The 13,481-nt window shown below is 43.8% G+C and overlaps 1 pseudogene across 1 annotated transcript; it reads right to left on the bottom strand.

Annotated features, from left to right (window-relative positions):
• Positions 1 to 2,150: 2,150 nt before the first annotated feature.
• Positions 2,151 to 2,622, bottom strand: LOC307105804 (large ribosomal subunit protein uL15-like; annotated as a pseudogene). The gene has a single exon. The product of its transcript is annotated as a large ribosomal subunit protein uL15-like (transcript).
• Between the last annotated feature and the right edge of the window lie 10,859 nt (positions 2,623 to 13,481).

Raw genomic sequence — 13,481 nt, forward strand, 5'->3', positions numbered from 1 at the left:
ATTGGCTCACACAACTGAAGTTCAGAGGTTGAGCAGGCTCTGAGGTTGGTTTAATTAAGTAACTGCAGCTCCTGTTTTCACAATCCTCCTGGCTATGCTCATCTCTGAGTACTGGCTCATTCTCAAGGTAGCATCCCTCTTGATGACAGAATGGATGCAGAATGTACAAGCTTCACATCCCTGTTTTCCAGAAGAAAAAAGAGTATCTCTCCTGCTGCTCTCTTTAGACAAGAACTATTCTTTTCCTAGAGGTTACCAAAAACCCTCTCTCCTTGGCTCAAATGGGTCCCATTTCAATGCCCAGTCCCACCTTCCCTATCTTCTAACTTTATTGGCATTGAAATCCCAAGACTGATTTCATGGGTTATTTTTGTTTGGACCTTGGGTTAGAATGTTTTAAAACCTATTTTAAGTATAAATTCAATGTCCCAGATAGTCCTTAATGTTAAAAAAATATTGGCCCTAGACTCCATGAATCGCGTAAGCTTCTTATAATATTCTTGTTGGTTTAGACTTTAATCTCATTTCCTTGTAAAATGTGGCAGAGATTTCAAAATAAATTTTATCAGAATTTTTCTTCTTCACTCTACTAAAGTTATTTTACTTTATAGAAATAGCGTTGAAGAAGTTTCCCTTTATTTTTAATATCTTTCCCTCTAAACATACATTTGGTGTATGTAGGATTTACATTGATAAGGGAAAATGGAAGCCTCCCAAGAATATTTCCTATAAATTTCCAATAATAAAAACATTACTAATGGCTTCTCTATGGAGCAGTTTTCCAGAAGAACCTCAGTTAAAGGTTTTAAACTTATATTGTTTTGTTTATTTTACATGTTCTCAAAGAAAAATATAATTTTATCTGCACAAACTCTGAAATTTTAAATTTCTTAAATTTGTGCAATTGAGCAAGAATATTGTTGATAATCAAGTTTTGGGGCAGTGCTGATGGTGGAAGAATACAGTGTTTAATTAAAACACAGGAGAATTTCTTCTATTTGAGAGATTAAAGGAATGCCATCTTTTTCATTTTCCTTAAGTTGACCTCTAAAAAATATATTTCTATTATTCAATTACTTTGTTGAAGTTTAATTACTTACATGGCTATGATTAGCAGAGGCAAAGTATAAAAGTTAATTTTTTTTCTCCACATACTCACAAATGTTGGCCTGCATTAGAGACCACTGTGGGAGGTGTTTATTTTGCAATTAAATAAGATTAAGGAGAATGTTCTGAAGTTATTGCATAGGGTCACTCCCATTACTCTCCTTCCCTCCCCCTCCACCACCCCTCCACCACTTCCCCTCCCCTCCCCCGTGTCTTTTTAAAAATTATTAAAACCAAGGCCGAAAGTTGTTTTGGTAAAGTAAAATTCTGGGCTTAAATAAATTAGTTGAAACATAACAGAGAGAAGTGTAAGCATTTGCATTTAGCTTCGAGTATGAAAGGAACTTGTGACCTGAAGGTAGGTTGTTCTTCAAAAACTCTGAAGATTTTAGTTAATCACAAGCTTAAAATTAGTCAAAGTCTGATATGGCTATCCTGTACTGTAAAAATAGAAGTATAGGTTCCAGATCATGCCAAGTAATATTCTCACTGTGCTATGAACTGGTCAGGTCACACTTGAGATACCCTGTTGTAGTAGGTAGTCAGATAGGCGTGAGCAGAGTAGGAAGGATAAGTCAGGTGCAGAGGGTTACCAGGGCAGAGAGCTCCAGATGCCTAGCAACAGGCAAAAGGACAAGCCCTTGCATGACCACTCCCTAAGCGTTAACCCCTGTGTTTCAGCTCCAGACCCTGAGAAGCAGCAAAATCAGACAGAGCTATGCCATGGCTGACAGACCAGCTGCACTGACTAATGACCCCCCTATTCTGGTGCCAACCAATCAGTGTGGACCACGACCTTGAGGTGGCACACCTGGGAGGCCGATGAATATTCTATTGAAATACTCCCCTGAAACTTCCAGATAAAAGCCCGTAAGATAGGAACCCCACACCTGCTCTCTCTCTTTAACTGGAGCATGCCAAGCCTTTCCTCTCACTTTGGTCTCTCTTCCAGCCCAGCAAATGGAATCTTGACCTACCCTTCTTTGCCTTTTTTTTTTTTTTTTAACTTGTGGGCATTTTAATGAACTTCCCTCCATGTGGCTTCAAGCTACCAGCACACAGGCCCCACCAACACCCTTAATCTTCTCCTCAGCTCTTCTGCTGAAGAACTTGGCCTTCACAATGACAGGCTGCCTTGGAGCTTTCCCTTGCCCAGAACTTTGTAGTTGCCGATGGCACCACATCCATGGAAGGAGCGGCTCCAGTCTTGTTTTTGGCAGCATTTACCCGTGTCTGCTCACTGACCAGGGTGCACAGTTTATCAAGGTTGACAGTTGGGCAGAAGCTCTGTTTCCTCTTTACTAGTAAGCGGTGATGCCTCCCACCAGCTTCCCCAAAGTAGCCTGGGTGATATTTGTCGAAGTTCATCCTGTGATGATGCAAGCCACCAGCATTACCTGCCCCCCCTCCCACCCCCCTCACCCCCCTCACCCCCCTTCCCGTGCTTGCGATGAGGCCATGGCTGTGGCTCACGTGGCCCAGAAGTTTCCCGGTCTTCCTCAGTCTGGATGGCATGATTGTGGCCCAGATGCAAGACCTCTTTGCTTCCCCGCCCCCAATCTCCTTTGCCTCACCTCTTCTCATCAATTAAGATTCTTGGCTCCCTGACTTTTACCTTCAACTCCGGGCCCCAAGCATTTGGCCTTCATCCTTACTTCTCTGGTGTTTGGACCCTAGTTTTCTCCCGTGCACTCCGCTCTGATTCACGTTTCCATCCTTGGGTTATTCCACCATCTCCCGATGCCTCAGCCCGGGCCTTAGCCCTGTCGAGTCCCAGAGCCACTCCCACATGTATCAGCGAGGGTTCGCGGTTGCAAACAGAAACTACTCTAGCCAGTTTTGGCAGGAAAACAAAATTTTAATTTAATAAAGGACGTCTGGTATCTCCTGGAATCTCCACGAGGGCTGGGGAGTCAGGCGAGAGGCTCTGCAGCCAGGATCACGCCCCCATCATGCTGTGAGGGCTGCGGAGGGGAGAGAGCAGCACTGGGGCTCAGCACGGCGCCACAGCCCCGGCCAGCGACTGGGGGGACTGGACCCAAGAAATGTCCCCAAGGAGGTTCTGGAAGAGTGAGCCCCTGTGGTCATTCTTGTGAAATGGAAGTTTGTAAGGCCCTGGTCTGTGTGGCTCAGTTCGTTGGGTCTTGTCCTGTGCACTGAGGAGTTGCGGGTTCGATTCCTGGTTGGAGCACATGTCCAGGTTGCGGGTTCGATCCCTGGTGGGGGTGGTGCAGGAAGCAGCTGATCAATGTTTTGCTCTCACGTTGTTGTTTCTCTCTCCCCCTCTCCCCTTCTCTCTTTCTCTCAAGAAAAAAAAAAATCAATAAAAACTCTTTAAAAATTATTTTTAAAATCCTCACCAGAGGATTTTTTTTTCCCATTGCTTTTTAGAGAGAGTGGAAATGAGGGCTAGGGGCGGGGGGAGGAGAGAGAGAGCAAAAGAAAGAAACATCGATGTGAGAGAGAGAGAGAGAGAGAGAGACATCCATTGGTTGCCGCCCCCACGGGCCCAACCAGGGCAGGGACCGAACCTGCAACTGAGGTATGTGCCCTTGACTGGGAATTGAACATGAGACCTTCAGCACATGGGTCAATGCTCTAACCATTGAGCTCACTGGCCAGGGTTAAAAAATTCTTTTAATGGAAGATTGTAAGGGCTCCTGCTTCCCCAGTTATTCCACTCTGGTGTGGAATCTTTATGGTTATGAATGATTGGTGAAGGCTAAGTGCATGCAGAGATGGAGGTGCCATAGAGCTAATGAAGGGGGAGCTTCAGGACCCCTCAATTGCATACCCCTTCCCCCCCAGACCTGGAAGAGTCCTAGAAATGTCATAAGTTTGGGAAAATTTACAAAAGATACTATAACTACAAATCCGCCTTCCCTGTCCCACTTACTAAATTTACATATTATCAATCATAAGCTGTGAAAGTTTAAAGAAACTTTACTAAACTACTGGTATCAATAATATATATATATATAAAAAAGACCAACCTTGTTAAAGGAAAGAAGAAAGCATATATATATTTTTTTAATAAAAAATATTACTGTGCTGGGGAGTGGGAGTGTCCGGGGAGAGGTCAATGGGGGAGAAAAGGAGAAATATGTAATACTTTAAACAATAAAGAATTTTAAAAAATAATACAAAATCATTGTATGTGAAGACACAGAGAGTACACAGCTAAAATAAAAAAGGAAAGTATTAAAGAGGCGTATTAGATAATTACTTTTAACATTACCTTAAAAAATATATTTTTTAAATTGATTTTCAGAGGAAGGGAGATGGAGAGATTGAAACATCACTGAGGAGAGAATCATTGATTGGCTGCCTCCTGCACACCCCCCATTGGGGATTGAGGCCACAACCCAGGCACGTGCCCTGACTGGGAATCAAACCAGTGACCTCTTGGTTCATAGGTTCGATGCTCAATCACTGATCCAAGCCAACCGGGCTTAACATTACTTTTTCCCCCCCTAGGTTTGTGATGGTTGTAATACTGGTCAGCTTTTAAAAATTTATAATTTGTTTTATTTTTTTCTAAATCTAAATAAGTACTTAATTTGTAACCTAATTTTAAATTTATAATTTTGTTGCTTTTTTTCTTAAAGAGTCCCATAATTGTATTAGCTTCAAGCCCCACACAACCAGGTTTTGCTCCTGGCCAAATCCATGAGCCCTTGCTAAACAGGCTAAGAGCTATGGGAAATTCCCGAAACATCAAAAGGGTGTTTAAACATGTGGGGTGGCCCCAGACATGATGAATGTCCCTTCCACAGTGCTTGAGCATTTGTCTGGCCTGTGGGAACAACACCTCTCTTGAGGAAATATAATTTGATAGGTTTTGGAAAAGGAATGAAAAGGCAGGAACACAGAACAGAAATATTGCCTGGATGTGTTAAGAAACTGGACTGTGCATGAGAAGAGAGTCTGAGGATTAGCATAGATAATGATCAGGAATGCGATGCTCATAATCAAGGTAGAGATCTCGAAGCTGATACAGGTTCAAGGAGGAACTGTGCTTTTGAACTTTCTAGGACTAAAATTTTTACAGAATAAGTCTCTGTAAAAACTAAAGTTAGCAGATCTACCACTGTTAATTCACCATCTCATTGTGCTGGATGAAGGGTAGCAAAAATTACATTTATAAAGTGTAATTTAACAGCCAAAGTAGGAAAATAAAGTAATAAATTGACTTAGAAGAGTATCGACAAATATAACTGAAGGGCAAGTGTATCTGAGAGGCATGTTAGGCCAATGCCTATAAATACCACACTAAATACCAGAGATCTTGCTTTGATTTTAACCCAATTTTAACTTTTCATTCTCAAAAATAGCAAAAAGAAGGAATGATTACCAAAACAAAAAATATGGTTGGCCTACAGAAACAGTTATAACAAGAGCAACTATTTATAGAGGGCTTACTATGCTCTAAGTATTATGCCAAATTGTTTATACATATTACTTTCATTAGTCCTTATTACAACCCAATACGTTAGTGTCATTATTCTCCTCTTACATATGGGTAGACTCTTTTTTAAATTAAATTATATACATAGCATTGTACATCATCTGTATGTTGCATTGTGTGCTCACCCATAGTCTCATCTCCTTCTGCCATCCACTGAAGGACACTTAGGTTGTTTCCACGTCTTGGCTACTGTGAATCATGCTGCAACGAACATGGGTAAACTGAGTCTCAGCGTGTTTCAATTGCCTGTCAACTCACCAACAGTGGTCTGGACTCTAAAACCAGAGCATTATGTTGCTTTCCAGCATTCAGCTATCCTGCCTTCATTATTTTTGCTGAAGCACACCTCTTTGAGAGAGCATGGTGCAGAGATGTATGCTTTGTTCCCCCACCACCATGGCAAGTTAAATTTATCGTTGATAGTCTCACCCCACGCGAAGGAACAATGGCCCATTCAGAGTTGCACAGAAACAAATGACCAAGCAGCTTGGATTCCTGGCAGAGCTTGTTTAAGGGAGGCAGCACCACTTCACCGGAATTTGTCTGAAAAATTGCAAGAGAGAAATTATTTTTACACCATGGAGTACATTCAGCCGTGCTTTCCCTTTCAAGTTTTTCAGATGGGGGACTTAAGCAGCTGGGCTCCAGGCAAGACGGGCCTCGGGAGCTTGCCTGCAGGCATGTGGTTGCACAGGTGCAAGGACGCAGCCCTGTGTTCCCAGAACAACTGAGATAGAGAAGAAATAGAGATAAGGAGAGGCTGCAGATAAACTGTTTCCTTTTTCTCCGTCAGTGGTGCAAGCAACTGGGTACAAAGTAAGCATGCCCCAGTTTTTAGCCCCTTTATTTTCCTTCATTTTATTTATCACAATTACTTTTCTTACTTATTTGCTAATTATCTGTCTTTCTCCTAGAGCGTGCATTTTTCACAAGGATAATATCACCCCCAATAGGATACAACATGGTTCTTGAAAGGGAAAAAAAAAATCTTAGTTTTTTAATATATATATATACATAGACAGTACACAAACAGATACACAGTATGTCTGTGGTATTAACATTTCATGGTGGAGGTGGTTAAGTAAAAACACTAAAAAGTTTCATTGATGGAGGGGAATAACGAAAAAAGGTAGAAAAGGACTATTATAGGAGTTGAGCTTCAGAAGGACAGGACCTGCAGATCCTTGTAGATTGTAGCCCTAGTGTCTAGCGATGTGTAGTCCCAAGAACAGGCATAAGAAGTATTTTGAGGAATCAACCCTTCATTTGCCTTAGTCATGACAGTCACGGTCCACATAGTGCTGTCATTCCTTTAAAGAAGGGGGAAGGAGAGTTGAAGAAAGGGAATTATGTAGAAGAAATTTTTTTCTGAAGGAAGCTTGGCAAGTGGGGGTAAGAATACATATGTAAATTATCAAGGTCACCACTCAGAAGCAAAGTTACCTTCTCTATTTTTCAGAAAGCTGTTCCGTTACAGTTAGCTAGTGTTGACATTTAGCTATCTCTGTGAAATATGCCTAATATAAAAACTGGCACATAGCATGTACATCAGAATTTTCTTGTTATTCTCATGTTATTTACCCGATGTCCTTCTTTAGGTAATGTTATATCTTCTGCATGAACTCAGACTTGAATCTGAGCAGCTCAAGGCCCTGACAGCCAAGGAGAGCTTTTGAGTGGGTGTAAAGTGTGGGAGAAGACAGGTTCGGTGGCTTTCAGTCATTTCATAGGATCCATCTGTGGCCAGACAGGCTCCATGTCTGACCTCCTAACAGACTAATATTGGGTTCCTTTTAGGCCAGACTTGGGACAGCTGAAAATCGTTAAGACAGTGGGCATTTCTTGTGGCCTCTTTCTATTTCCCCAGCCCAAGACTTTTTCCTGTGGCTTCCTCTCATGAAGGGTCACAACCTCAAATGGTTCTACAGAAAAAGAAGAAATGCCACGGTCATGCTCTGGTGCTCACTGATTTCTCAACCTTATGCTTTAAGTACCATGGTCCTGCGAGGAAACTTTCAATACGAGGATCTTCAGGGGCATTTCACGCTGCACTGTGTTCTGTATACCTTGTTCTCCTCTTCTATATATCTCAAATGGCACAAGATTCCCATGTGTTGGTTTATGTAGACAGAAACACTCTTAATAGCACATTCGACCTAGATGGGATTGCTACCTATTGATCAGAAAAGTTTCCAGGTAAAGCAATCCTCTCTAATAAAATGGTAATATGCAAATTAACCATCACTCTGCTACATAAGCCACACCCACCAGCCAAACCACGCCCACCAGCCAATCAGAGCGAGTATGCAAATTAACCCCAATCCAAGATGGCTACAGCCACAGTGAGCACGGTTTCCCAGGTAACAGAGCAAGCCAAGCTTTCCATAGCCGTTGCAGGCCTAAGCCTCCACTCAAGCTACAAAGTTTCAAATATAGAAGGTAAACAAATTCAAACAAATGGCGGCAGAATGGAGCTTGAGAGAGCAGGCCAGGGTTGCTGGCGGCAACAGGGGAAGCAAAGCTTTCCGCACACCCTGGCCGGGCTCACCTGCTTAAGGCTACAAAGTTTCAATTGTAGAAGGAAAATAAATTCCAGATACCAGGGCCTCTGCTTGGGTTGCCAAGGGGCGTGGCCGGCCTGCAAACCACCACAGGCCCCTCGCTCAGGCCGATCCACGCCCCAAGGGAACCCCACCCTGATCCGGGACACCCTTCAGGGCAAACCAGCTGGCCCCCACCCGTGCACCAGGCCTCTATCCTATCTAAGAAAAGAGTAATATACAGATTGATCATCACTGCAACACACAATATAGCTGCCTCCATGTGGTTAAAGATCCTGCCCCCATGTGGACACAAGATGGCCACCACAAGATGGCCAGCAGGAGAGGGCAGTTGGGAGGCACCCAGCCTGCAAGGGAGGGCAGTTGAGAGGGACCAGGCTTTCAAGGGAGGGCAGTTGGAGGTGATCAACCCTGCAGGAGAGGGCAGTTAGGGGTGACCAGGCCGGCAGAGGAGGGAAGTTGGGGGCAAACAGGCTGGCAGGGGAGCAGTTAAGCATCAACCAGGCTGGCAGCGGAGTGGTTAGGGGGTGATCAGGCTGGCAGGCAGAAGCGGTTAGGGGCAATCAGGAAGGCAGGCAGGCAAGCAGTTGGGAGCCAGCAGTCCTGGATTGTGAGAGGGATGTCCGACTGCCTGTTTAGGCCCGGCCTAAACAGGCAGTCGGACATCCCTCCAGGAGTCCCAGATTGGAGAGGGTACAGGCTGGGCTGAGGGACAACCCCCGCCGTGCACGAATTTCGTGCACCGGGCTTCTAGTAACAACTATAAGGAATAGAATGATTAAACAGATGTCTACAGATGAGGTATGAAAATATATCCCCATATTTCTCAATAAGATGATCTAAATGATCATAGAAATGATTAAAGAAGAATAACTGGTTTTGGAGCATAGAAAAATGTGTTCCATTGAAAAAAGAAGGAGATTTGACTACAAGAACTTCATAGAATCACAACAGAGGGGGGTTATTATCCTTTAAGAAGGGTCCACGTTTTCTTTGAGATTTTTGTAGAAGGAAAAGATGATGGACTCAGGGAAATATTGAGGTGGAAAGTTAGCTAGAGTTTCAATGACAGGTATCTCTTGATTTGTCTCAAAAGGAACATTCTCAAGGTCTGGCCTCAGCAGAGCCTGTATCCAAAATTATGTTTTGAGTGCAAGTGAATGCTCCCACAGATTTACTATTTCATTCTGTCGTGTGTCATCCATTTGTGAAATCAGCGAGCCCCTGTGAGAGTGACCATCAGGGTTGGCAGGTTGCTCCCAGTCAATGGAGATCTTAGTCATCCTAACACTACAGATGCCATCCTCCCTGAGGAGGGTAAGAGAGGTCACCCACGTTAAGTGAGGGTAGTGAAGAGGAACTGAGAACTTTGAGATAGCTCTTGTGGAAAGTACATATGAAAGTTCATGTGCTCGGAAAAAGTGTTTTTGATTTTCAGTAATCAAAAGGAGAAGGAGCCCCAGCTGATTTGGCTCAGTGGCTACAGCATTGGCCCATGGACTGAAGGGTTATAGGTTCGATTCTGGCCAAGGGCACGCCCCTACCTCGGTTGCAAGCTCAATCCCCAGCCCTGGTTGGGGCATGTGCCAGAGGCAACTAATCGATGTGTCTCTCTCACATCGATGTTCCTCTTTCTCTGTCTCTCCCCCTTCCTTTTATTCTCTCTGAAAATCAATGGAAAAAATATTCTTGGGTGAGGATTGATAAAAACAAAACAAAAACACAAGAGGGAGAAAACATGCTTAATCATGTAACTTAAAAAAAAAAAAGAACATTTACACTGACGTTTTTTAATTTAGAGATTTCAAACAACCAGAATAGATTTATTAAAGAAAGAGTGAAATTATGAAAGTACAGTAGAGGATCTCTTAGACCTCCACTGACCCAACTCTCTAGGCCAGCCAAACTTCTCCATTCTCATTGTGACATCCTGGCAGATGCCCATGGCATTCTGTCATGCAAATTGCTTATGGCTAATTCACTACTTTCTACTCCCATCCATTGAATTGTCTGTGTTAAGAGTATTTGTTACAGTAATGACATATTAAAAATAAACTTTTTAAGTGTACAGTTGTATGAATTTTGACATATTGTACAGATTAGTATAACCACCACCATAATTAAGATACAGAAAAGTTTCATTATCCCCCAAAAGTTTCCCATGCTATTCTTTCATAGTTATATCACCTCCCATCTCTATACTGGCAATTCCTGATCTATCCTTCAACTGCATAGTTTTATCCTTTTGAGAAAGATATAAATGTGTTTGTATAGTCCATAAGCTTTTAAAACTGGCTTTTTTTTTTTCATCTAGCATGCTGCTGTTGAGATTCATCCAAATTGCTGCATGTTTCAATAGTTTATTCCTTTATGTTGCTGTATTATTTTTAAAAATATATTTTATTGATTTTTTACAGAGAGGAAGGGAGAGGGATAGAGAGTTAGAAACATCGATGAGAGAGAAACATCGATTAGCTGCCTCCTGCACACCCCCTACTGGGGATGTGCCCGCAACCAAGGTACATGCCCTTGACCGGAATCGAACCTGGGACCCTTCAGTCTGCAGGCCGATGCTCTATCCACTGGGCCAAACCGGTTTCGGCAGTTGCTGTATTATTTTATTTTGTGGATGTACCACAGCTTCTTGAGACATTCACTCATTGAAGGACTTTTGGATTGTTTTCAGTTTGTGGTTATTAGGAATAGACCTACTAAAACACTCATGCACAGCCTTGGCCTGTGTTGCTAAGTGGTTAGAGCAACGATTGAGAAGAGTATCAGGTTCCATTCCAGTCAAGGGCACGTACCTGTGTTGCAGGTTGGGGAATGCGTGGGAGGCAAACAATCCATCTGAGGCAACCAATCTAGTTGTCTCTCTCACCCTCCCTCCCTTCCACACTCTCTAAAAAAAATCAATGGAAAGAAACATCCTCTGATGAGGATTAACTAAACAAAATATTCATGTACGGATTGTTTTTTAAAAAATTGATTTGAAAAGAGAGAGAGAGAGGAAGAGTGGTGGAGAGAGATATCAATTTGTTTTTTCCATGTATTTATGTAATCATTTGGTTGCTTCTTCAATGTGCCCTAACTGGGGATCTAACCTGCAACTTGGATATACTGGACGATTCTCTAACCAACTGAGCTACTTGGCCAGGGCCCTGGGTTTTTGTTGTATACATTTGAGCACATCCCCTAACTTATATAGGAGCTAAAGGGTTAAAAGGAACTGTGAGACCATGTGTGAGAGGGCAGAAATGGCACACAAAAAAAATGAAGAGCAGTAGTTGAAGGATGCTGTCTTTTGAGATAGGGGATAGACTTGGAGTACACCTTGAGATTCCAGAACACAAGCCTCACATTGTATACACAAGAGGGGAGAATGGTGAAAACAATGGCCTAAAGAAGTAACTTCAATCTCCAGGCTTAGAACAGCAGACCTGAACCTGAAGTGCTAATTAGCCATTCCCTGGGATTCTGGGAGGAATTACACCGGAAAGACTGATACAGTGGTGGTGGTTGGGGTGTGTGTGGGGAAAATGGCCCCTCTTTTCCCTCCTACGTCTTCTGACTGGTCTAATAATCAAAATGACCTGTGACAGATTAACCAGAGAAAAGAACCAAATTTAATGACGTATGTACATGTGCAGGTTCCATAAGAATATGGGGCCCCTGGGACAAGTCAGGCAGTTAAGGTTCATAAGCCGTGTTGAGCTAAGAAGAAAAGGGCATTGTGGTTTGGACTTCAAAGGGGAGAAAGGTTATAAACCTGGAGCTGGAAAACCAAATGTTTGGTAAACAAACGTTTGCTGAGCCAGCTCTAACAGTGGGACCCAGAGGGCTTTGATGGAAGGGGCCTTGCTAAGTCTCCCTGTCTATCACAGAGTAGTTCACATGCAAGTCCAGTGACCTCTGACGGCAGCACCCTTCCCGGAGAAGGTCCTCTAGCTGAGTTCTTCAAGGCAGTTAGGGGAAAGGTCAAAGGTTTCTCCTGCGTCTTCCGTTTCTTGAAAGTAACCAGCTTAAAATAACCAATACCCCCCAAAAGGCATATTTGGGGGAAGCAAACTCTGCTCCCCCTCGGTGGCATGGTGCATCGGTTAAGCCAATGTGCAGCGAAATGACAAGAATGGAGCTGGACAGGGAGGGTACTTACATACCTGGGATAAATCCCACGTGGTCATGGTGGATGATCTTTTTAATATATTGCTGGATCTGATTTGCTAATATTTTGTTGAGGATTTTAGTATCTATAATCATCAGGGATATTGGCTTGTAATTCTCTCTCTTTTTTTGTTGTGTCTTTATCTGGTTTTGGAATTAGGATAATGCTGGCCTCATAAAAAGAGCTTGGAAGTGTTGGAAAGGGAGGGTACTTATTTGGAGCTCATCATCATAGTAGTGACATTTATATGTAACTAGAGGCCCAGTGCATGATTGAATCATGCACGTGTAGGGTCCCCTACACGCTTTTGCTTTTTGCGGTGGAGCTGGGTGCCTGTCCGCTGGTGCCAGAGCAGACAGGCACCCAGCTCCCCCACTTTTGATGGTCCGCGGCTGCCGAGGGGGGCTATCCTGCTGTTGAGAGGCACGGATCCGCTGCCACTGAGGGGGGCTACCCTGCTGTTGAGAGGCGCAGGGGGTGGGACTCCTGCCCCCTGTGCCTCTCAACAGCCGCTGAGGGGGGCTGCCGCGGACAGCTGGCTACCCTGCCGTTGAGAGGCGCAGCTGGGTGTCCGAGGCAGGCCCCCTTAGTGGCCGCGGATCTGGCCGTTGAGAGGCACAGGGGGCGGGAGTCCTGCCCCCTGCACCTCTCAACAGCAGGGTAGCCCCCCTCAGTGGCAGCGGATCCGTGCCTCTCAATGGCCAGATAGGCCACCCCGAGTCCCGCCCCCCCGCCTCCCGCCGCCCAATCGTAGGCATAGCGGAGTGATGGTAATTTACATGTTACTCTATTATTAGATAGGATTATATAATACCCAGCACAAAGAATGTTATGTCATAGCCACTCCATACTTCCTATATGAGTACCTGAATGAGAGTTACTAAGATACCAAGTATGGGAAGGCAAAGTTATTATCTCTTTTAAATTGAATTGCCTATTATTCTTTGCCTGCTCTCACTATGGAGGAGCCGTAACACGTACCATCGTTCTGCCCCAGATGGCTCATCCTTCTCCCACCGAACCATGTCCTTCCCTCACTTGAAAACTCATTCTGCTCCAGAAAAAGGGTTCTTCCTCACCACAACCTGTCTCACTTACTCAATAACCACACACAGCCACACAGTATTGGTTTTGTATAATGTCAATACTATGCTTTGTGTGAATTTCAAAAGTTCAGAGG

The sequence above is a fragment of the Cnephaeus nilssonii genome (genome assembly GCF_951640355.1).
Source record: "Cnephaeus nilssonii genome assembly, chromosome: 9".
NCBI lineage: Eukaryota > Metazoa > Chordata > Mammalia > Chiroptera > Vespertilionidae > Cnephaeus > Cnephaeus nilssonii.